We start from the raw sequence: 25,059 nt of genomic DNA, 5'->3' as shown, positions 1-25,059 counted from the left end.
AGAGAGACGCTGAGGCTGGGGGGAGAGAGAGGCTGAGGCTGGGGGGAGAGAGAGGCTGGGGGGAGAGAGAGGCTGAGGCTGGGGGGAGAGAGAGGCTGGGGGGAGAGAGAGGCTGAGTCTGGGGGGAGAGAGGCTGAGGCTGGGGGGAGAGAGAGGCTGAGTCTGGGGGGAGAGAGAGGCTGGGGGGAGAGAGAGGCTGAGGCTGGGGGGAGGGAGAGGCTGGGGGGAGAGAGAGGCTGAGGCTGGGGGGAGAGAGAGGCTGGGGGGAGAGAGAGGCTGAGGCTGGGGGGAGAGAGGCTGAGGCTGGGGGGGGAGGCTGGGGGGAGAGAGAGGCTAAGGCTGGGGGGGAGGCTGGGGGGGAGGCTGAGGCTGGGGGGGGAGAGAGGCTGAGGCTGGGGGGGAGGCTGGGGGGAGAGGCTGAGAGGAGAGAGGCTGATGCTGGGGGAGGCTGGGGGGAGAGGGAGGCTGGGGGGAGAGAGAGGCTGAGGCTGGGTGGGAGGCTGGGGGGAGAGAGAGGCTGAGGCTGGGGGGAGAGAGAGGCTGAGGCTGGGGGGGAGGCTGGGGAGAGAGAGAGAGGCTGAGGCTGGGGAGGAGAGAGGCAGATGCTGGGGGAGGCTGGGAGGAGAGAGACTGATTCTGGGGGAGGCTGATGCTGGGGGAGGCTGGGAGGGGGAGGGTTGGAGGAGGGAAGCTGATGCTGAGGGAGACTTGGAGGAGGGAGGCTGATGCTGGGGGAGGCTGGGAGGAGGGAGGCTAATGCTGGGGGAGGCTAGGAGGAGGGAGGCTGATGCTGGGGGAGGCTGGGAGGAGGGAGGCTGATGCTGGGGGAGGTTGGGAGGAGGGAGGCTGATGCTGGGGGAGGTTGGGAGGAGGGAGGCTGATGCTGAGGGAGGCTGGGAGGAGGGAGGCTGATGTTGGGGGAGGCTGGGAGGAGGGAGGCTGATGCTGTGGGAGGCTGGGAGGAGAGAGGCTGATGCTGGGGGAGGCTGGGAGGAGAGAGGCTGATGCTGGGGGAGGCTGGGAGGCTGATGCTGGGGGAAGCTGGGAGGCTGATGCTGGGGGAGGCTGGGAGGCTGATGCTGGGGGAGGCTGGGAGGCTGATGCTGGGGGAGGCTGGGAGGAGGGTGGGGGAGGCTAGGAGGAGGGTAGCTGATGCTGTGGGAGGCTGGGAAGAGGGTGGCTGATGCTGGGGGAGGCTGGGAAGAGGGAGGCTGATGCTGGGGGAGGCTGGGAAGAGGGTGGCTGATGCTGGGGGAGGCTGGGAAGAGGGTGGCTGATGCTGGGGGAGGCTGGGAAGAGGGTGGCTGATGCTGGGCGAGGCTGGGAAGAGGGAGGCTGATGCTGGGGGAGGCTGGGAAGAGGGAGGCTGATGCTGGGAAGAGGGAGGCTGATGCTGGGGGAGGCTGGGAGGAGGGAGGCTGATACTGGGGGAAGCTGGGAGCAGGGAGGCTGATGCTGGGGGAGGCTGGGAGGAGAGAGGCTGATGCTGGGGGAGGCTGGGAGGGGGAGGAGGGAGGCTGATGCTCTGGGAGGCTGATGCTGGCGGAGGCTTGGAGGAGGGGGGCTGGGAGGAGGGAGGCTGATGCTGGGGGAGGCTGGGAGGAGGGAGGCTGATGCTGGGGGAGGCTGGGAGGAGAGAGGCTGATGCTGGAGGAGGCTGGGAGGAAGGAGGCTGATGCTGGGGGGAAGCTGGGAGCAGGGAGGCTGATGCTGGGGGAGGCTGGGAGGAGAGAGGCTGATGCTGGAGGAGGCTCATGCTGGGGGAGGCTGGGAGGAGAGAGGCTGATGCTGGAGAAGGCTCATGCTGGGGGAGGATGGGAGGAGAGAGGCTGATGCTGGGGTAAGCTGGGAGCAGGGAGGCTGATGCTGAGGGAGGCTGGGGGGAGAGAGGCTGATGCTGGGGGAGGCTGGGGGGAGAGAGGCTGATGCTGGGGGAGAGGCTGCTGCTGGAGGCGGGGGGAGAGAGGCTGCTGCTGGGGGAATGGAAGAGAGGGGCCAATGCTAGAGACAGATGACAAGGGTTAAGGGATAGAGCAATGACAATATCGATGGGGGGAGAGTGTAAGGACTCAGAATAAGAGGGGGGCAGCATTGGGAGCTCATTATGGAGAAGGGGCAGCATGTGTGGGCTCAGTATGGAGTGGAACAATGTAGGGAAGTCAATATCAAGAGTGGGGTAGTGTGTGTGTGTGTGTGTGTGTGTGTGTGTGTGTGTGTGTCTCAGCATAAGCGCTAGTGTGGTGGTCTTAGTATGATGACTGGGGCAGCATGGATATGTCATTATGGAAAAGAGGAAGGCAGCATTAGGAGCTCATGGAGAGGGGCAGCATGCACGGGACACTGTGAGGAGGGGGCAGCATGCACGGGACATTGTGAGGAGGGGGCAGCATGCATGGGACATTGTGAGGAGGGGCAGCATGCATCGGACACTGTCAGGAGGGGGCAGCATGCATGGGACACTGTCAGGAGGGGGCAGCATGCATGGGACACTGTCAGGAGGGGGCAGCATGCATGGGACACTGTCAGGAGGGGGCAGCATGCATGGGACACTGTCAGGAGGGGGCAGCATGCATGGGACACTGTGAGGAGGGGGCAGCATGCATGGGACACTGTGAGGAGGGGGCAGCATGCATGGGACACTGTCAGGAGGGGGCAGCATGCATGGGACATTGTGAGGAGGGGGCAGCATGCATGGGAAATTGTGAGGAGGGGGCAGCATGCATGGGACATTGTGAGGAGGGGGCAGTATGCATGGGACATTGTGAGGAGGGCGCAGCATGCATGGGACATTGTGAGGAGGGGGCAGCATGCATGGGACATTGTGAGGAGGGGGCAGCATGCATGGGACATTGTGAGGAGGGGGCAGCATGCATGGGACACTGTGAGGAGGGGGCAGCATGCATGGGACACTGTGAGGAGGGGGCAGCATGCATGGGACACTGTGAGGAGGGTGCAGCATGCATGGGACACTGTCAGGAGGGGGCAGAATGCATGGGACATTGTGAGGAGGGGGCAGCATGCATGGGACACTGTGAGGAGGGGGCAGCATGCATGGGACACTGTGAGGAGGGGGCAGCATGCATGGGACACTGTGAGGAGGGGGCAGCATGCATGGGACACTGTGAGGAGGGGGCAGCATGCATGGGACATTGTGAGGAGGGGACAGCATGCATGGGACATTGTGAGGAGGGGGCAGCATGCATGGGACATTGTGAGGAGGGGGCAGCATGCATGGGACATTGTGAGGAGGGGGCAGCATGCATGGGACATTGTGAGGAGGGGGCAGCATGCATGGGACATTGTGAGGAGGGGGCAGCATGCATGGGACATTGTGAGGAGGGGGCAGCATGCATGGGACATTGTGAGGAGGGGGCAGCATGCATGGGACATTGTGAGGAGGGGGCAGCATGCATGGGACATTGTGAGGAGGGGGCAGCATGCATGGGACACTGTGAGGAGGGGGCAGCATGCATGGGACACTGTGAGGAGGGGGCAGCATGCATGGGACATTGTGAGGAGGGGACAGCATGCATGGGACATTGTGAGGAGGGGGCAGCATGCATGGGACATTGTGAGGAGGGGGCAGTATGCATGGGAGATTGTGAGGAGGGGGCAGCATGCATGGGACATTGTGAGGAGGGGGCAGTATGCATGGGACATTGTGAGGAGGGGGCAGCATGCATGGGACATTGTGAGGATGGGGCAGCATGATGTGAGGACAATGTGCAGATCATATTTCATAATTGAGGAAGGTGTGGTGGATATAATTTATAAGGGAGGGCAGTGTGTAGTTTATTAGGGGCAGTGTGACAGTCACAGTATATAAGTGGGGACGGTGGGAATATTTTATACTCATGCTATGGTTTGATGTGCCTGTGGTGATTCCCATGGGGGGGGGGGTTAATGCCCTTCGTTTCTCATTGATACTTTTTCAAGTGTTTTACAGAGTAGATCTGCCTTAAACAGATGTCGTGTGCGAAAACTCAGTTTTACGTTGTCACTAAGGGGCGCGACCACTTAAAGTGCCTAGGGCAGCACAAAGGCAAAATACAGCCCTGGGGATAGGAGTGTCTGTGGTGTACTCACCAAGGCTCTGTCATGGCGGCAAGCTGCTTCCAGGTCACACATTCACATCCAGAGCTGCGTGCGTCTAGATCAGGGGTCTCAAACTCAGCTGGGTGTATGGGCCACACATAGAAAAAAGAAATTGAGAGGGGCCGCATTCTTTGCAGGACCCAGTTACATTTTTAGTGATTCCATTTCTTTTTCCTATACACTTTTTGGGTCACATTTTTGAACAGTTTTTGCTTGTTTATTATGACAAATCTGCACATTTTTGTTTAGTTAAGTTTATGAATAAAAAAGCATTTTTAATGGGAAAAAAAAATTCATGGTTTGATTTTGTTTTTTTTTACATTTGATCACCTTCTTGTAATATTGTTTTACAATTAATAGCATCATGTATTAATCTAAAGGCTACTTTACATGCTGCGACATCGCTAGCGATCTCATTAGCGATGTGAAATTCTAGATCGCAAGTGCGACCTGTCGAGATCACACATGCGTAAAATGACCTATGTACGATCTCGAAAGATCGCACTTGCGCTCTAGAATTTCACATCGCTAATGAGATCGCTAGCGATGTCGCAGCATGTAAAGTAGCCTTTAGCCAACATCTTGTAGTAATGTCCCCGTGCTGCAGTAATGTCCCCAATCCATGTGCCCTGTAGTAATGTCCCCCATCCGTGTGCCCTGTAGTAATGTCCCCCATCCTGTAGTATTGTGCTCCATTGTACAGTAGTATTGTACTGATCCTTGTAGTATTGTGCCCATCCTTGTGCCCTGTAGTATTGTGCCCATCCTTGTGTCCTGTAGTATTGTGCTCATCCTTGTGCCCAGTAGTATTGTGCCCATCCTAGTGCCCTGTAGTATTGTGCTCATCCTTATGCCCTGTAGTATTGTGCCCAGTAGTATTGTGCCCATCCTTGTGCCCATTAGTATTGTGCTCATCCTTGTAGTATTGTGCCCAGTAGTATTGTGCCTATCCTGTAGCATTGTACTCATCCTTGTGCCCAGTAGTATTGTGCCTATCATGTAGCATTGTACTCATCCTTGTGCCTAGTAGTATTGTCCCTATCCTGTGGTATTGTGCTCAACCTTTAGTAATACGCACAAAATAAAATCTCACCTTTCCTCCGTTCCCTTTTATTAGGCTCCGTGCCCACGATCAGTATTTGCAGCATTTTGGATGCAGCCTGTTTCAGCTGCATCCAAAACGCTGCGATGAGCAGTACAAGCAGAGTGGACAGGATTCCTAGAAATCCCATGCCACGGTGTGTGTACTGCCCGCAGCACACACTCACTTGTGGTGTGGCTTTCAGAAGCCGCAGCATGTCAGTTCTTTGCTGCGAAGTCGTATGTGTCCTCCCTAAGGAGAACATAGTGAGGAGACCGCAGCGGCCTGAACCCTGAACCCGGGCACGGGCAGCTGCCGTCTTCTGCGGAGGAGACTTGCGGGCGGCCCCCCAGGTCAGGATCTGCCACGTCTAGGATGCGAGTCCTGAGAGTGGGCACGTACCTTGCTTGTTGCGACCCGCAGACCCCCTGACAATCGCAGCTTTGCAGTGGGACAGGGCCGGCACGGCTTTACAACAGTTGAATCATTTGCGGTGCCGTGGAGAGGAGCTCTGTGCACTATAGCAATGGCTACGTCAGCCAATCAGATGCAAGGAGGTAACGTCATACAGCGACATCCCTTCCTTACATCTGATTGGCGGGCAGGAGCCATTGGTATAGTGCGGATAGCTCCTCTGCGCGGTGGCGGCACCGCAAATGAATTAACTGTCGTAAAGCCGTGGCGGCGCCAGCCCACTGCAGAGCTGCGATTGTCAGGGGGTCTGCGGGCCGCAACAAGCAGCCTCAGGGGCCGCGTGTTTGAGACCCCTGGTCTAGATCGTGCACTATAAATGATAGAATGTATGGGCTCCTTCCAGGTATGATGTAATTTGTCACATGATAGGGGGCATGTTCAACAATGTCTATGATTTGTTGCAGTCAGATGCACCGCCAGATGTGTGACAGCATCTAACTACTTCAATCACAGACCTGTCTGCCTGAAAATCAAAAGTTCAAAACATTGTTACCCTTTTGCTCATCAGTGTATTTAAAGTGCCATTTTGTGTTGAATTTGACAAAACCAAGTGTTATATTTATTGTCTTGACTCTTGAGCTATTTAAATTGTTTTTGCATGATTGGTTTGTTGAAAACAACGCTAAGTTTGTAAATTTTGTTAATTAACCTTATTTGCAAAAGGGGTTGAATCATTTTGATTACTGCCGTATCTTGCTCTGAATATCCGTGCTCTGAATATTTTGCTGTTGTGCAGTGTGTGTCTGGGGATTACGGAAGAACAGAAAAGTGCTAACTTTTGTATTTATTCTCTACTCAGTGCTGTGATCTCTGTGAGATTTCCTGTGTGGTTTAGACGACTTGTGATTGGAGCATCATGGGGAATGTTACATAGGAGAACTGTAGAGTAAAGCTACATTCAGTACAATCAAACTGACTCTGTAACTATGTCAATATCTTAGAACATGTGGTCTCGGATTTAATGCAGAAGATATAAGTCAGTAGCAGAAAAGGTAAGATGCAAATACTGTATGTTAATTTGTTAGGCTGAGGGTCAACGGGGTTTACTGTAAAATATCTTTTGTTTAGGCATGGATTAAGTAAAAATAATAAACAGAAGCATACTTACCTTCCAGCGCCCGGCAGATCCAGCACTGGCCACTCCGGAGGTCTACATCATCTCTGCAAGCGTTGTCTGTCCCGGAGACTACTTGGCTGCAGCAGTCATGTGACTAAAAGAGTGTGTCATCAGAGAAACCTCCAATGACATGGCTTTCTAATCACCTGACCGCTGCTGCCAATTACAGGCTGCAGCGTTAATGTAAATTCCACGCTAAGCAAACACCGCTATCAAAGCCATTGTAGACCTCGAGAACAACTTGTGCTGGAACCACAAGAGCACTGGAACACTTCTAGGTGAGCTTACCTCTATCCATTATTTTTAATCAATCCATATATCATATATAGAAATATAAATAAATATTTTTAATCATAATAACAAAACAATACATTGCTTTCAGACCTCAAATAATGCAAAGAAAATAAGTTCATAATCATTTTGAAACAACAATACTAATAATGTTTTAACTCTGAAAGAGTTCAGAAATCAATATTTTGCGGAATGACCATGATTTTTAAGCACAGCTTTCATGCGTCTTGGCATGCTTTCCACCAGTCTTTCACACTGCTTTTGGGTGACCTCATGCCACTCCTGGTGCAAAAACGTAAGCAGTTCTTTGTCTGATGGCTTCTGACTATCTATCCTCCTCTTAAATATATTCCAGAGGTTTTCAATGGGGTTCAGGTCTGGATATATATATATATATATATATATATATATATATATATATATATATATATATTATATATACAGTACTGACCAAAAGTTTGGACACACCTTCTCATTCAAAGAGTTTTCTTTATTTTCATGACTCTAAAAATGGTACACATTGAAGACATCAAAACTATGAATGAAAACATGTGGAATGAAATACTTAAAAAAAGTGTGAAACAACTGAAAATATGTCATATTCTAGGTTCTTCAAAGTAGCCACCTTTTGCTTTGATTACTGCTTTGCACACTCTTGGCATTCTCTTGATGAGCTTCAAGAGGTAGTCACCAGAAATGGTTTTACAACAGTCTTGAAGGAGTTCCCAGAGATGCTTAGCACTTGTTGGCCCTTTTGCCTTCACTCTGCGGTCCAGCTCGGTGGTTGGATCCAAAGATTTCAAATTTGGACTCATCAGACCAAAGCACAGATTTCCACTGGTCTAATGTCCATTCCTTGTGTTCTTTAGCCCAAACAAGTCACTTCTGCCTGTTGTCTGTCCTTAGCAGTGGTTTCCTAGTATATATATATATATATATATATATATATATATATATATATGTATATATATATATATATATTTGCATATATGTGTTTTAGACAAATATATTTTGATATATTTATATTAAAAATAGTACATACTATATATATATATATATATATATATATACCGTATATAGATATATCTATGTATACATATATATATGTATATATATAATATGTACTATTTTTTATACAAATATATAAAGATATATTTATGTCTAAAAACATATATATGCATATATATATATATATATATATATATATATATATATATATATAAAATGTGTGTGTGTTTTTAGATATATACCATACATGCTTATATATATTTATATGCAAATATAAAATATTATACATCTATATTAAATAACATAGATGTGGTATATGTATAAAATTATATTTTTATATATATATATATATATATATATATATATATATATATATATATATATATGTGTGTGTGTATATATATATATATATATATATATATATATATATATATATATATATATATATATATATTACTGTTGGACAACCCATTTAAAGTGTAATAGTGATGTAAAAATTTACCACGTAATAATTTACGAGTCACCAAACCGCTGACTCTTTACATAGTAGAGTGAGATATTTGCTTTGTGAATCATGAATATTTCATAGGTGTTAATCGCAATGAACAGAATACGCACCTTGCATAAAAACCAACTGGGACTATTGGGATTTTTAGGAAACCCTAGAGATTTGGTTTATATTGACACACACTGGATACGCACAATCCTTAATGAGATGATACAAAGTAATAAACAAGCAGACAGCAGTGGAAATCCATCAATCTGCTCTGCTGATCAGTCCATTTTGGGAAGAGCTACTGTAAAATAGGGGAAGCTGAAGTAAGGAGGATGCAGACAGATGATACACGTTTTCAGAGAGGAACTATAAGTGACTTGTGTGAGTAAATTACATTTCTTCACATTGAATCCACAATTGTTTCTATAAACCACATGTGCTGGAAAGTTTGATTCTACACACAGGCGTATTTATTATCCGTAATAACTGCTGGCGATTTTCCGTTTTTGCGCTTTTGTTTTTTTCCTCCCCTTCTTCCAAGAGCCATAACTGTTTATTTTTCCATCCACATAGCCATATGACGGCTTGCTGTTTGCAGGACGAGTTATAATGTTAAATGTACATTTTATCATGTGATGCACTGGAAAAGGAGAAAAAATACCAAAAGTGTTGAAATTAGGCTGGGGCCCCACTTTGCGTTTTAGGTGCTTTTTAGGTCCGTTTTGAGAAGCACCTTTTTCATGCCAAAAGGCATGCGTTTTGATTTACCAGCAAAGTCTATGGAAAAAGTGGATTTCCTGACCCCACTTTGCGTTTCTAAACGCTGCGTTTAATTTGCATATTTTGTGGCAAAAACCATGCGTTCAAAGAAGCAGCATGTCAATTGTTTTTGCCATTTTGGGTGCGTTTTGCTAACATTGAAGTCAATGAAAAATGGCAAAAAACAAGATTCCTGCAAATTCCAGCGTTTTACCTGCTTTTTCAGTGCAGAAAACATGCGTTTTGGACTACTAAAACGCATGCTTTTTGGACATCAAAATAAGGATTTCATATGTCCCTCTACACACACACATAGTCCAACAATTAAAAATGAAAAATTTAATAAATTATTGCTATTTTTCCATTAAATATCATATTACCGCTATAATTTCATTAAAATAATTTATTTCCATTATTTTTCACAAAAATATAGATTTTTTTTCTTTTTTCCAATTTTTTCATTGAGTTTGACTATTTAAACTTTATTTAGCAGTGTCATGATGTTCAAAACGCATCTATCAAAACGCAGGTGGAAAAGCATGTAAAAAGCGCTGGAAACGCATCTAAAAAGCGGTAAATAGTAGTTTTCAGCGCTAAATTTCTGAAAAAGGCAACTTTGGTCAAATCAATTAAGCCCAAAAAGTGCGTTCTGAACTGCAAGTAGGAGAACGCAAAATGGGGCCCTAGCCTTTCATTAAAAGTGCAATTCCACAATAGTCTTTTGTCTTTTTTATTTATCATGTTCACTATATGCCAAACCTGACTGGGTAATATTATTCTCTAGGTCAGTACAAGTACACAGATACCAAACATGAGCAGTTGTTTTGCTATTTAAGCAAAATAAAAAAAATTCAAAAATTTGTAAGAAAAGTTTTTTTGCTTTTGTTGCCATTTTCCGAGACCCGTAGCATTCTCATTTTTCGGGATCTGGGGCTTATGTTTTTACACTTGAGCTGATGTTTTTATTTATACCATTTTGAGGTATATAGAATGTTTTTATTGCCTCTTTCAGCGTTTTATTGCAATATTGCAACAGCCCAAAAAACTAATACTGGAGTTTTCATTTTTTTTTCATAATGCTATTTATTGATTAGGTTAAATTATTTATTTTATTTATTATTTTAGTTTGATAGATCAGTCTTTTACAAATGTAGCGATTCCAAATATGTGTATTTATATTTTATGTTTTTTATTTTGAAGGGATCAAAAGGGGATTTGAACTTTTGTGGTGTTTTTTATTTTTTCCATATTTTTAAAACTTTTTTTCTCACATTTTACTGTATTTACTAGTCCCCTTGGGGGACTTGAAGCAGAAATCACAATCTCCTATGAATGGCAGCTTACAGCTGACCTACGGCAGTCATGACCACCCACTGGCACTCCAGGACAATGCCGGCATGTGCTAAAACACGGTATCAGAGATTGATAGTGGAATTTAACAGGTTAACAGCCACTTATGGATCTCTGATTCACTCGTGGCTGCTGGATTCACCCGTGGCTGATTAAATCAACCATCATGTGCAGGAAAAGATACAGGTTTGGTATGTGAGCCCGCATCAAAGGCAGGGAGTCGACCTTTGATGTACCATTACGACAAAGGTCGTGAATGGGTAAGAGGCTAATTCACATGCTGCATTTTTGCCACAGCTTTTCTTGTCACTTTTACATTGAAACAAAATGCAGCATTTTACAGCAAAGTGAATGACATTTCTGAAATCTCATGCACATATTGTATATATTTTCCTTGCAGATTTGAACCATCAAAGCACGTTGTTGTTGTTATTGTTGTTGTTTTTGTTGTTGTTGATAATGTTGTTATTGTTGTTGTTGTTGTTGTTGTTTTTGTTATCACTGTTGTTGCTTTTTTGTTTTCTTTTGTTTTCTTTTGTTTTTTTTTGGATTTTGTTGTTTTTTTTTAATCAGCAGCATGTCAATTCTTTGACTGTTTCTGCAGCGCTTTTCACCAATGCAAATAAATAGAAAAAAACACAAGTAAAAATGTATGCAAAAATATGACCAAAACGAGCATATTTACCCCAGTGTTTTTACTGCGAACATTATGGCTTTTGCTGCAGAAATCTAGTACATTTTTGCACAATTTTTTAAGGAACTAAAACATTCCCTCTTGGCAGTAATACAGTGTGTAAAACCTAGCACAAAATTGTGTTTTTATTTTGTTTTTATTGCGTTTGCTGCATTTTCAGGCAGATTGCGATTTGCTTACAGTACATGTTAGTAAAGTTAGTCGCAATAAAGTAATAAAAAAGTTATTCGCAATTTTTTTTATATTTTCTCATTACTTTCTATGGGTAAAACAATGCTACAAAATGCAAAAACACTGAAAATATTGATAAGTTGCAGATTGTCAAAAATACTGCAGGGCTCAAATTCAGACAGGAAAATAAAAGTTCCGTGTCCATGAGGTTAACGCTCATAGCTTTTGTGGTTCCGTTGTTTTTAATGATTTTGCAAGTTAAAATAAAAAGGTATGAGTTGGGAAAGCATGGGGTAACAGTAGGGAAAAAAGGGTCATGGTTATATAGGCTTTTGTTTGCTTTTTTTTCTACAAAAAAAGAAATGGAAGAAAAATAAAAACTGTCATAACTCCACATGTGCACATATATAGCTTTAACCTGGTTTTCATGGACAGAAATATCACGCCAATGTAAACTAACCAATGTTTTGAGTTTTTAAGACATTTTTCAAAAAATGCAATGTTATTTTGATAAAATATGCCTATGCAGAGCACTTAAAATGCGGATGCATCGGTATTCCATCGATATCTTTTTAGTATCTGATTCCAGACATTTTTGCACTTATTACTGTTACTTTCTATTGGTAAAAAAATAATCAATTTTTGCCCATTGGGAAAAAAAGAATGAATGAAAATACAGATGTAAAGACTGATTACTTATTGATGCATCCTCCTGTGCCATTATATTGTATGTCCACTTTGTGGATTTGTATTACGGACATATCGAATTAGCCTCTATGAAAAAGGTCATGGCCTGTGTGCGCACGTTGCGTTCTATTCCGCAGCGTGTAAGTCACTCCATGTGCGTCTCAGAACACAGCCGAAAAAGCTGCGTTCTGAGATGCATTCGGCAGAACGCAATGTGCGCACACAGCCTGAGGCCTCTGCCACACTCACGTGTAAAAAACGTACGTTTGGTGTAGTCCGTTTTTTGTGTCCGTGTTCCGTATTTGCAGTCCGTTTTTCCCCTCCGTGTGGTGTCCGTATGCATATCGTGTGTCATACGTGTGTACGTGTGTGCGTTTTCCTGTGCGTGAAATACGTCAGTGTGTGTTCCGTGTGCAGTCCGTTTTTTGTGCGTGTTTCACATGTTTCACACATTGAGATAATGGTGATTACTTGGAATTAAATGACACATAGGTGTATGTGATTAGGACATAAATATAAGTTAACTATAAACTCTTTCCTGCTTGTATTATGCCTTGGAGCACCTAGGTGTTGAGACAAAATTGTGGCAATGCCATTATCCACAGAGGCCTTAGTGTTTTTATGTTGGATTATATCTCGTCGTTTTGGTGTTAGACGGCACATGTTGCATTATGATAATGTAAGAAGAACCAGATTGTGGGTGCATCCACTAATGATGATGCGGCCTATGCATGGTCATTTCCATACTTTATTTTTTGAGTTACGGAATTTCCCAGATAAGTTTTTTTCATACTGCCGGTTGTCAGTTGAGAGTTTTGATTACTTACTAAATATTTTACGACCTCATTTGCAACATCAGGACACTTGGATGCGGCTTTCCATTTCCCCAGAGGAGAGATTTATGGTGACTCTGAGGTAATATATTTGTTATTTTTTCAATTTGTGTAAATGTGTTATTTTTCACAGTGAAATGTGTAATTGATCTTTATTGATGTCATCTCATTTTTGAGTCAATGTTTGTGTTTTCTTATGATTGTTTGAATTTTAAGAAAAATAGTGGTAATTGTAAATCATTCTTTGTCTTGTTTTCATAGATTCTTGGCGACTGGTCAATCTTTTAGTGCTTTACATTTTGATTTTTTGTTGGGTCGATCAACCATTGCCGTTATAGTACGTCACACATGCGACATGATATGGCAACATTTAAAAGAACAAATGATGCCTCAGCCAAACAGAGAAGATTGGTTGAAAATCTCTAAGGGCTTCAAGGACTCTGTTGACTTTCCTAACTGCATAGGAGCTTTGGATGGCAAGCATTTCAGAGTTAAAAAGCCACCAAACTCTGGGTCACGTTATTTCAATTTTCATAAGTTTTTTTCCGTTGTTATTTTGGCATTGGTTGACACAGAATACCGATTTATTTATGCAGACATTGGGGCCTATGGTAGTGCCTCAGATGCCCGTATTTTCCGTTCATCAAGATTAGCCCAACGCCTGCAGGAAAATTCATTATTGATCCCCCCTCCAGTTGCCCTACCTGGTACATCTGGACCGTTGGCACCATATGTGATGGTAGCAGATGCAGGATTTGCATTATCCAAACATGTTATGCGACCATATCCAAGGAGATCCATTGATGCCAGGAAACAGTACTTTAATAATCGGCTAACTAAAGCAAGACGTTATGTGGAGTGTGCATTTGGTATTTTAGCTAACAAATGGCGCATTTATCAGACAACGATTCAGTTGCAGCCAACCTTTGTCACATCTGTACTCAAGGCTACCATTGTGCTTCACAATTACTGTCGGATACATGAAGGAGGAACTTATGTGGATGATGAATTTCAGATAAACCATGTTGTTAATCCCACAGGTGAACCTATGTCCCATAATTCCGTGACATCTGGTTTACAAATTAGAAATTTATTTACTGATTACTTTAATTGTTTTGATGATACTAATAATAGTGATGATTGTTAAGATAGTGATGGTTTTTTGTTTATAACAATATAAATTTATTTTATTATAGGAACTTGTTTAATTTTTCTCAACATCTCAGAGCTTAAATCAAACAAGTATTAAAGGGCAAATGCGTTAATCATAAACTGACATTTCTGTTAGCAACATGGTTTTCTGAATGTTGTATGTATGTGTATGTACATTTCTGTGTTACTATCATGTTTTAGTAAACTTATTTCTAACTTACAACATTAATAATGTTAATCGTCTATTGAAAAAATGCAATATTATTAATAAATATCAAAAATAAACATGTGTCTTTTCTTCCAAAACATAATCTTTTATTAAGAATAAGCATATCAAACCATAAATTAAGGATGTTAGTTTTTCACATCCCCATTAAAAATGTACATCTTGTTCATTTTGTGTTAAATTTTTCTAAATGTAAATTTAAATGCTAATCTTCATAACATACAAAATATACTTTACATACAAGAGTCATTGTAAGGACAATGTGTGCATTGCTTACAATGTTGAAAAATGTCGGCCAATTAAGTTGCTATCATGTTGGACATTGACATAGACCAAAAAATTGTAAGCTGTGTTTTCAGAATATTAGAACTAATCTAACCATCAAATTGGTTGGGTAAAAATGTGTTAATACATTTCCAAACATAAAGGCCATAAAACATATATGTGATCCGTCACTAAGTATAATCACACATGTTTTTAAAATCTTTTCAACTCTGATTTTGCACATTTTTGGAAATCCCTCTTTTTTAACATTTTGACACATTCATCAGATTTGTTGTTTGATTGTTAAGATTAACAAAAATGTGCATCACAAGTCAACAAGATCTTCTAGTGAAGTAACCTGAGTGTTGCTGAGTATGTTGTTTTGTGTGGCCTCAGAAATGGTATTTTCAGGAATGGAAACAGTTGTTTGCTGAACAACATTCCTATTACTAGCTACAGTAGTGTGTGGAACAGTCTGTTGCATGCTGGTTTGTCCCAACACATTGCCTGTGGTTGAGTACACCTGTGGATCTACATGGGTAATTGGGTATTGTGTGTGTGTATGTTGTTGACCTTGAGGATAGTTGACTGATGTTTGTAAGTGTGGTGTAGGTAACATAGTTGAGATTGGATAATGAGGCATCATGAATGATTGTGGGTATGTTGAACCTGGAAACAAATTAGGTAAACCACCAATATTTGTGGGTTGAGTAAAGTAACTAGTAGTTTGAGTTGGTTGTAAATTCATATAGTTCAAGGGTTGCTGAGAGGTAGCACTTTGTACTGTGCTTAAGGCACCAGTATTGGTTGCAACATACCCTTGTCTAATTGGTGTTGGGAATAACGTACTTGAAGCAATTGAAGGTTGTCCAGATTGTTGTAATAGTGGATTATTGACTATTACAGTTGCCATTGTTGTTTGTGTTGAAATTGTATTTTGATTGTCTGTTGTGTTTGGGACTGTATGTTGTTGCATAATGGTACGCCAATTTTCTATGGCCTCATACACTCTCACTGGTTCCTGTTCTGCCTGACTAGCTGACAGTAGGGTCAGCATAGCAGCTCTTACACGTTCCTGCCTATCTGAAGGAATTTTGGTTAAGCTAGTTGATAAAGAGCGACAAAAACGCTCGGCATCTGTTTCTGGAATTAAAGTGTTCATTATGTGAATAATGCGTGTGTCAATTATTTCCGGTAAGGATCTCATTTCCTCAGGTCTGCGGATTCTTCTTGCACGTAGAGGTTGTGGTGCAAAACGTGGAAGTACATTTGTTTGGGTTGCTTGTGTAGCTGGTGTGGTTGTTTGTTGCGTTGATGAGCCTTGGGTGTTGGTTTGTGCACTCTCTGTCCCACCCTCATGTGATTCAGTTGCTGCATCTTGTTGAGTCTCAGGAATTTCAATGTCTTCTCTGGCAGGTTCTTGTTCTGATGCTGAGGTGGCTGTAGCAGAGGGACCTGCTGTTGGTTCATCATCTGATTCGTCAAGATTATCCTCCGTTCTATAAGAAATGAAAAAACATATTACAATCTTAACATTTATCTTTGTCCATGTTTCTTCAGGGGTATTTTTTTTTTTTTTTAAAAAAAAAAACACTTACTGTGTAACTTCTAAGATGGGTGCTAGGAAGCTTATTTGTTCATAGTAGACATATCTGCGTTTGCGGCCTTGGCTGGATGAGGATGGCATAGGGTTGTACTCCCTTCGGTACTGATCACGGGCTGAACGCCAACGCCTTTTTACCAAGTCAACTGTGGAAAATTAACAAATATGTCACTTGCAACATTCTCCATAAATCTGCACACATTAATTTAAATAATGTTTGCGAAATTTAATATACAATTTTACACAATTATGTTGGTCAAATACTTAGGATGAAATAGAATTTATTTAGATATTCTTCATTCAAAAACATGTTTAGACATTCACACATTACCAAATAATATTTCGGAATAATTATATTTAAAGTAATTGTCATCTATATTTAAATTATAATTAGTTGTTTTTGCTATGACATTTGGCTACAAATTACTCGAAATATTATTTGATACATGTAGGTAATGATATTGACATGTCATTTTATTTTTATTTTTTTTTATAAAAAAAAAAAAAAAACAAAATTTCAAGTGTGATACTAAATTTAGACTAATACAACAGGGAATTTTAAAACACATGACAGTTTAATCAGTTAATTACGTAAATTCATGAAGAATTCCAAGTCAGATTACAAATTTAAGTATACTTCGATTTTTGACACTGATGACAGTTTGGTGAGACTATGAAAAAAGTGTACAGGAACTCAATATATTGAGTAGTACATACACCAAATCTTCTAATAGGATTTTACACTAAAAGACAACATAACTATGCCAAAACAATCCCAGTTTGAAAGTATGAAGAAATCCAAATATAGATATTAAATAAATAACAATAAAAAAATACAACAACTTACCATATTTAGCACGCTTTGCAGGAGAACATCTAGACCATGCATTATTGGGGTACACTTCCTCAGCTACTTGATTCCAATGGCGATCAACTGTCAGTCGGTCATGGTAACCATCTACACGTGTATCCCATAATGGTGGGTGAGTCTCGACAGCTGTTATAAGTTTCTCCGTGTCCACCCGTGGTGCCATTATTATATTTCGAAGACGAAAGTTTGCTCAAAATAGATCTTGCAATACACAGAACTACAACTTCTTGCTTGCTCACTCCTTCTGCAAATGCACAGTTAGTTTTGTGGAAAAAAATATGTTAGCTACGCCACCTGAAAGTATTTCAGAGTGTAACTAACTTTCTAATTAAAACACGGACACGGACCACACGGATAGCATACGGAGGCCATCCGTATCACGTACGTGTAAACACGGACCCATAGGATTTAATGGATCCGTGAGGACGTGATGCCGGTGGAAAACGGACATGTCAGCGCTTTTTCGACACGCACAAACGTACGCACGGAACGGACACACGCTCCGTGCGCAAACACTGACGTGAGGCTTTTTAGATTAAAAATAGTATGTCAACATCAGCACGTGTCTCCGGTACGTGCAAAAAATGCCAAAAACGTACCGGAGGCACGGATGTGTGGCGCAGGCCTAAGCCATAGGGGCACCGTAAACAGCTAATTGGTGGGGATACAGTGTGTCGGCTCTTGACTGATCAAACATTGATGACTTATCCTTAGGATAGGCCATCAACACTAAGGCGGGCTTTGCACACTACGACATCGCAGGTGCGATGTCGGTGGGGTCAAATTGAAAATGACGTACTTCCGGCATCGCATGCGACATCGTAGTGTGTAAAGGCTCGATGATACGATTAACGAGCGCAAAAGCATCGTAATCGTATCATCGGTGCAGCGTCGGCGTAATCCATAATTATGCTGACGCGATGGTCCGATGTTGTTCCTCGTTCCTGCGGCAGCACACATCGCTGTGTGTGAAGCTGCAGGAGCGAGGAACATCTCCTACCGGCGTCACTGCGGCTTCCGTAGGATATGCGGAAGGAAGGAGGTGGGCGGGATGTTTACATCCCGCTCATCTCCGCCCCTCTGCTCCTATTGGCCGCCTGCCGTGTGACGTCGCAGTGACGCCATACGACCCGCCCCCTTAATAAGGAGGCGGGTCGCCGGCCAGAGCGACGGTCGCAGGACAGGTGAGTCCATGTGAAGCTGCCGTAGCGATAATGTTCGCTACGGCAGTTATCACAAGGATATCGCAGTTGCGACGGGGGCGGGGGCTATCGCGCTCGGCATCGCAGCATCGGCTTGCGATGTCGTAGTGTGCAAAGTGCCCCTAAAGGTACCGTCACACTAAACAACTTACCAGCGATCCCAACAACGATACAACCTGATAGGGATCGCTGGTAAGTTGCTAAGAGGTAAAGTAGTGGACAACCCCTTTAATCAAGAAGATCACATTAAGAAATTGCTTTATTGCAGATAACTAGGGTTTTTTGCATTTTTTGGCTTTGTGATCAGTTCACTGTGATGTGTATAAAAGTTGACTAAAATTGAGAACAGGACCGTATGACAGACTCAGACATTGTTTTTTGTGCATTGTTCTTGGAAGCACTGATATGTTTAACGCCAATAAAACTCATACCTACGGAATTTACTGGCTAAGATCTAAGATATCACTAATAGAGGCCAATACAAGCGACATCTACCACTTACACTGCAGTCACAGCTGTTATGCCCATGCCACCACAGTGCAGTAATCATATGTAATGTAATATTCCACTCCATACACGAGGTATGTAAAATTGCGGCGAAATAAGGAAATCAGCAGAAAAAAATTGCAAATAGGTATGGGTTGACATTCACTTTACATTTCTCTAACAAGTATAGAAGTTTCAATACACATACAACTGTTGCTGATGAGAACACCATTGCTCTTGTAGCAAATGCACAATATTTCTGAATAATGTTACATACATCCAAGTGAACACAATAGTTTACACCCCATATATGTGTAGAAGGAATGGTCTGGTAAGACTTTAATTGGAACATTCACTGTAAAATATAAAGATGTGATGTCTGTCCTCTTATCATGATGATGCCACCACCATGTTTCACTGTGGGGATGGTGTTCTTGGGGTAATGAGCTGTGTTGGTTTGGCACAAGACATAGTGCTTACCTTCATTGCCAAAAAGTAAAATGTTGGTCTTTGCTGACCACAGCACCTTCCTCCATACATTTAGGGAGTTTCCCACATGTCTTTTGGTGTTTGCTACTTTTTTTTTTAGGACAAAATGTAAAGATCTTGTCATTTTCATAAAAGTGATTGATGGAATTTTACACTAAGTAATCAGACACCTGCATCTGTAACATTAACCATAGTTTCCTTTCAAACATGTACAGTAAGCATTGCTCCCATTATCAGATTACAACACTTTACTCGCTGCAGCAGGTGTCACAATGGTGATGGAGAAATATAGATAGACAGATAGATAGATAGATAGAGAGCCTTGCAAAAGTATTCACCCCCTTTTCATTTTTCATTTTTTGCTACCTCACAACCTGGAATTTCAGGGTTTTTTTTTAGGATTTACATAAGTTAATATAAAGAACATACCTATAACTGTGAACATTTGGTTTTCATTTTATTGTAAAGCAAACAACAAACAGGACAAAATAACTGAGTATTTCAGTGTACATAATTATTTACCTCCTTACAGTCATTACTTTGTTGAGCCTCCTTTTGCAGCAATTACAGCACTCAGTTGCTTTGGATAAGTCTCTATGAGATTTACACATCTTACTTTACACATCTTTGCACATCACTGGAATTTTTGCCCATTCCTCAAGGCAAAACTGCTTCAGCTCCTTCAAGTTAGATTGATTCCTCTGGTGAACTGCAAGCTTAACCCCTTCACAACCAAGAATGTAACAGTACGTCCTAAATCATGTAGGGGTATGAAGGGGTGATCACCACCGGCTGCTGCGGTGAGCCAGTGGTGATCCCCACACATGTCTGCTGATTTGTACAGCAGACATGTGTGCCTCACATGCGCAGATGGATCCGCAATCCTCCCGCACCTATTAACCTCTTAGTTAACTGGGCTGCGGCTGCTGCACCTCCTGTCCAATTGTGCCCCCTACGCACACGGACAACGCACCTGCTGCGCCTCTGGCTTCCCAGTCAATGCTACTGGTGTGATTTCTTGGCCTGGCGTGTCCTCTACACACGTGGCTATTTGCATAGTGACCAGAAACGCTAATCGGAGGTCCGCTCGGCCTGCCGTGTCTGACACACGTGGCCGACAGGGCGCTATCGCAGCGGTCTTCTCGGTCAACGCTACCTGATCACCATCCGGCCTGACGTGTTCCCTGAACACGTGGTCGGGGTTGCGCCAATTCCACCAAAACGCTAACTGGGTTGTCGTCCGGTCTGACTTGTCACTACACACGTGACCGGTTCCCTGGGTTATCTCAGAGCCATCCAGTTCTATAGTCTCCGCCTAACCCACAGGGTGCCAGCAGCTCCATTACCATCTGGAGCATGGTGGGCCCCGACTGGCGATTGGGATATATACCCCCTGGTCCTAATCTGCCGATTCCCCCATAACAGTAAGACTGCGCCAGGTTCTGGCTGGCATGGCGGAGATGGAGCAGCTACGTCAGTTCATACTGCAGCTTGAGGCCAGAGTAAGGTCTCTGGAGCAGTCTGCTCTTGCTGCTGATATGGATGATGTGGTGGCTCAAGCGGCTGCAATGGTGTCGGCTACCAAGCCTACTCCAACCCTCCCTCACCTCTCGCTGCCTAACAAGTTTTCAGGGGACAGCAAGGCATGTAGGGAATTCGTGAACCAGTGCTCAATCCATCTGCAGTTGCTGGCTGCACGATTCCTTACAGCGAGGTCTAAGGTGGGGTTTATCATCTCCTTGCTCTCTGATAGAGCACTGGAGTGGGCTACACCATTGTGGGAGAGGAAGGACCCCGTAGTTCAGGACTCTGAGGAGTTTTTGGAGTCTTTGAGGCAAGTGTTTGTGGGGCCTCAGGTCACTCACGACTCGGCCCTACAGCTACTGACATTGAAGCAGGGGTGTACCTCCTCGAGTCAATATGCTGTGAGCTTCAGGACACTTGCTGCAGAACTGGGGTGGCCAGAGAGGACTCTCATTCCAATGTTCTGGAGGGGATTGGCCTCGCACGTGAAGGACACGTTAGCGTCGCGCGAGGTACCAACTACCCTTGAGGGCTTTATGACTCTGGCTACCCGCATTGACCTACGGACCTCCGAACGTCAGCTGGAGCGCAGGTCAGAGGGTCGTTCAGCCACTGTGGTGGTCTCTCCTACTGCACCTCCCTTAGAGGACGTCTCTGTCCCTATGGACATCTCTAGGGTTGGTACTGCTAGGTCATCGAGTCGCAAGGGCATTTCCTGTTTCGCTTGTGGGCAGTATGGTCATTATGCCAACCATTGCCCAAAGCGTCAGGGTAAGCGACCGCGATTGGTGACCATAGCTGGAGGTAGACTGGACTCGGCGTCATCCATTAGGGTGACGTTTCCTGTGTCCATTTCCTTTAAGGGGTCAACGTGGTCCACAAGGGCAAGTGTGGACACAGGTGCTTGGGATAATTTAATCTCCTCCTCTTTTGCCCAGCGGCATGCCATCCCGCTGGTGCAAATGCCAAGGCCAGTGAGAGTCCGTGTGGTGGATGGTCCTTGTTGCCCAAGGTAATTCACCAGCGGACAGTGCCCATTACCCTTGCCATGTCATCTGGGCATAGGTAGACCATATCATTTCTGGTTCTCCCTAAGGGTGCAGATGATATTCTGCTGGGTATTCCTTGGTTGAAACGGCATTCCCCACATATTGACTGGTCGTCTGGGGTGATTACGCGGTGGAGCGAGTCTTGTAGCTACCACTGTATGTCTCCATCTTCCGCCCGTCGCTCAGTGGTATCTATGGCAACTATAGACCATTCGAGTGGGAGGGTTGCTAGAGGAGGGGGTACTGTTATGAACCGGCGCCATCATAGCCGCAAGCAGCCTGCTGCGGTTCCTGTTGCGTCCAGGCGCCGGCTGCCGTTCTTGGCCGTGCCTCGGGTCGTCCAGTTGGCTGCTCCTTCCACCACGTCTAAGTGTGGAGAGGCGGCTAGTGCGCATGCGCGCGCCGATTTACCCCAAGCCAGAGTCTAAGTCTTGTGTTTTGCCTACTGATCATGCTCAGCCTGATTGTGTCATTTCTGAGACTAAGGCGGGCTTTGCACGTTGCGACATCGCAAGCCGATGCTGCGATGTCGCACGCGATAGTCCCTGCCCCCGTCGCAGGTACGATATCTTGTGATAGCTGGCGTAGCGAAAATTATCGCTACGCCAGCTTCACATGCACTCACCTGCCATGCGACCGTCGCTCTGGCCGGCGACCCGCCTCCTACCTAAGGGGGCGGGTCGTGTGGCGTCATAGCGACGTCACACGGCAGGCGGCCAATAGCGGCGGAGGGGCGGAGATGAGCAGGATGTAAACATCCCGCCCACCTCCTTCCTTCTCATTGCAGCCGGGAGGCAGGTAGATGTTCCCCGCTCCTGCGGCTTTACACACAGCGATGTGTGCTGCCACAGGAACGAGGAACTACATCGTACCTGTCTCTGCACCGGCATTATGGAAATGTCGGAGAATGCACCGATGATACGATAACAACGCTTTTGCGCTCGTTAATCGTATGATCTAGGACTTACACACTACGACATCGCAAGTGACGCCGGATGTGCGTCACTTTCGATTTGGCCCAACCGACTACGCACCTGCGATGTCGTAGTGTGCAAAGCCGCCCTATGTCCTCAGTTCAGGCTACTGAGCATGCTTCCACAATTAATCCTAACCGCCTATTTGCACAGGTACTATGACTTTGTGCTGTGTCTAAGTTCTGTGCCTACTGAGCATGCTCAGGTAGATAGTCTGATTTCTGAGTCTGTTGTTCAGGCTACTGAGCATGCTCAGGCACTTAGTGCATCAGAGGCTAGGTACGGTAAGGACCTCACTGAGCATGTCCATGAGGTGGCAGGCCCTGATAGGGCAGAGGGTGTCAGGTGTCCTAATGACGTGGCCACTCCAGACTGGCTCGCAGAGGCCCGCCCCTATGATCTGGCACCTCACCATTGGGCGTCAGATGATGACTGGTGAAGTGTTTGGGGCGTGGCTGCCATAAGGTCATCAATGACGTGGCAGTTTCGGATAGGCCGCTGGTGATGTCGCTGATGATATGCACTCTGCTATTGGACCTTGGTGGTTCCACCCTGGGTTTGGGGTGGATCTAGGTTATAAAAGGGGCTGGAGACAACATGGAGGTGCGCAGTCTTCACATTTGCTCAGACAGAGCACACCTCCATGTTAGAGCCTTATTGTGGCATAAGCCTGTGTTTGGAAGTGGTAGGTAGGATTAGGCATCCGGTGCTTGTCACGCCAAGACACCCGTGGCTCAGCACATAAGGGTCAGGCACCGGGCTTCCACCTCCTGCCGTCCAGTTCTGCTTGTGCAGCCCAGTGGAGTTAACTGGGCTGCAGCTGCTGTGCCTCCTGTCCGATTGTGCCACCTACGCACACGGACAACGCACCTGCTGTGCCTCTGGCTTCCCAGTCAATGCTACTGGTGTGATTTCTTGGCCTGACGTGTCCTCTACACACGTGGCCATTCGCATAGTGACCAGAAACGCTAATCGGAGGTCCGCTCGGCCTGTCGTGTCTGACACACGTGGCCGACAGGGTGCTGTCGCAGCGGTCTTCTCAGTCAACGCTACCTGGTCACCATCTGGCCTGACGTGTTCCCTGCACACGTGGTCGGGGTTGCGCCAATTTCACAGAAACGCTAACTGGGTTGTCGTCCGGTCTGACGTGTCACTACACACGTGACCGGTTCCCTGGGTTATCTCAGAGCCATCCAGTTATATAGTCTCCGCCTAATCCACAGGGTGCCAGTAGCTCCATTACCATCTGGAGCATGGTGGGCCCCGACTGGCGATTGGGATATATACTCCCTGGTCCTAATCTGCCGGTTCCCCCGTAACAGGTCATGTGATGACTCCTGTCGCTATCATGATTTACTTCCTGTTACAGACGGCAGAGCGCATGCTGTAACAGAAAACAAGCATTTCTGCTGATCTGAGCCGTGCAGCTCTGATCAGTAGATATGAATGAGCAATCTGACTGCTAATCCTTATAGTTTCCTAAGGGGGACTAGTAAAATAAAAAAAAGTTTTAAAAAATGAAATATAAATAAAAAAAACCTAAAAGTTCAAGTCAAACCCTATTTGCCCCATTGAAAATTAAAGCGTTAAAAAAATAAAAATATACACACATTTGGTATCACTGCATTAAGAAATGCCCGATTTATCAAAATATAAAATCAACTAAAAGGCGTAGCGTCAAAAAAAATTCCAAACGCCAAAATTACGTTCTTTGGTCTTTGCAAATTTTGCGCAAAATGCAATAACAGGCGATCAAGAAGTAGAATCTGTGCTAAAATGTTAGTTAAAAACATCAGCTCGAGATGCAAAAAATAAGCCATCACTGATGCCTATATCCCAAAAAAATGTGAATGCTACGAGTCGCGGAAAATAGCGCAAAAAGTATGCCACTTTTTGTGGACAAACTTTTGAATTTTTTTAACCCCTTAGATAAAAGTAAACATATACATGTTTGGTGTCTATGAACTCATACCTAGTGAGTTGATACATATGGCACTTCTGGGGTGGTGCACAAGTAGCGTCCAAAACCATCTCAAGTAAATGTAGAAACTTGGCACTCAAGATCAATGTGAATAGTGTTCTTTATTGTGAAGAACTTGTAGGACCAGCACAAGCACAGACGTTTAAGTCAAAAGACCTTCATCAGTGTGCATGTAGTGCCAC

At 44.5% G+C, this 25,059-nt stretch overlaps 1 protein-coding gene across 1 annotated transcript in view; it reads left to right on the top strand.

Annotated features, from left to right (window-relative positions):
- The first annotated feature begins 6,556 nt into the window (after window positions 1–6,556).
- GRAP2 (GRB2 related adaptor protein 2) overlaps window positions 6,557–25,059 on the top strand; it is a 303,601-nt gene continuing 285,098 nt past the window's right edge. Inside the window, exon 1 of the mRNA XM_075320845.1 lies at window positions 6,557–6,642. The gene's annotated coding sequence lies outside the window, so the exon portion shown is untranslated. The remainder of the gene's footprint in view (window positions 6,643–25,059) is intronic.

Source organism: Anomaloglossus baeobatrachus, chromosome 8 (genome assembly GCF_048569485.1).
Source record: "Anomaloglossus baeobatrachus isolate aAnoBae1 chromosome 8, aAnoBae1.hap1, whole genome shotgun sequence".
NCBI lineage: Eukaryota > Metazoa > Chordata > Amphibia > Anura > Aromobatidae > Anomaloglossus > Anomaloglossus baeobatrachus.
The sequence above is the reverse complement of the archived record's forward strand: the minus strand, read 5'-3'. Positions and strand labels throughout refer to the sequence as shown.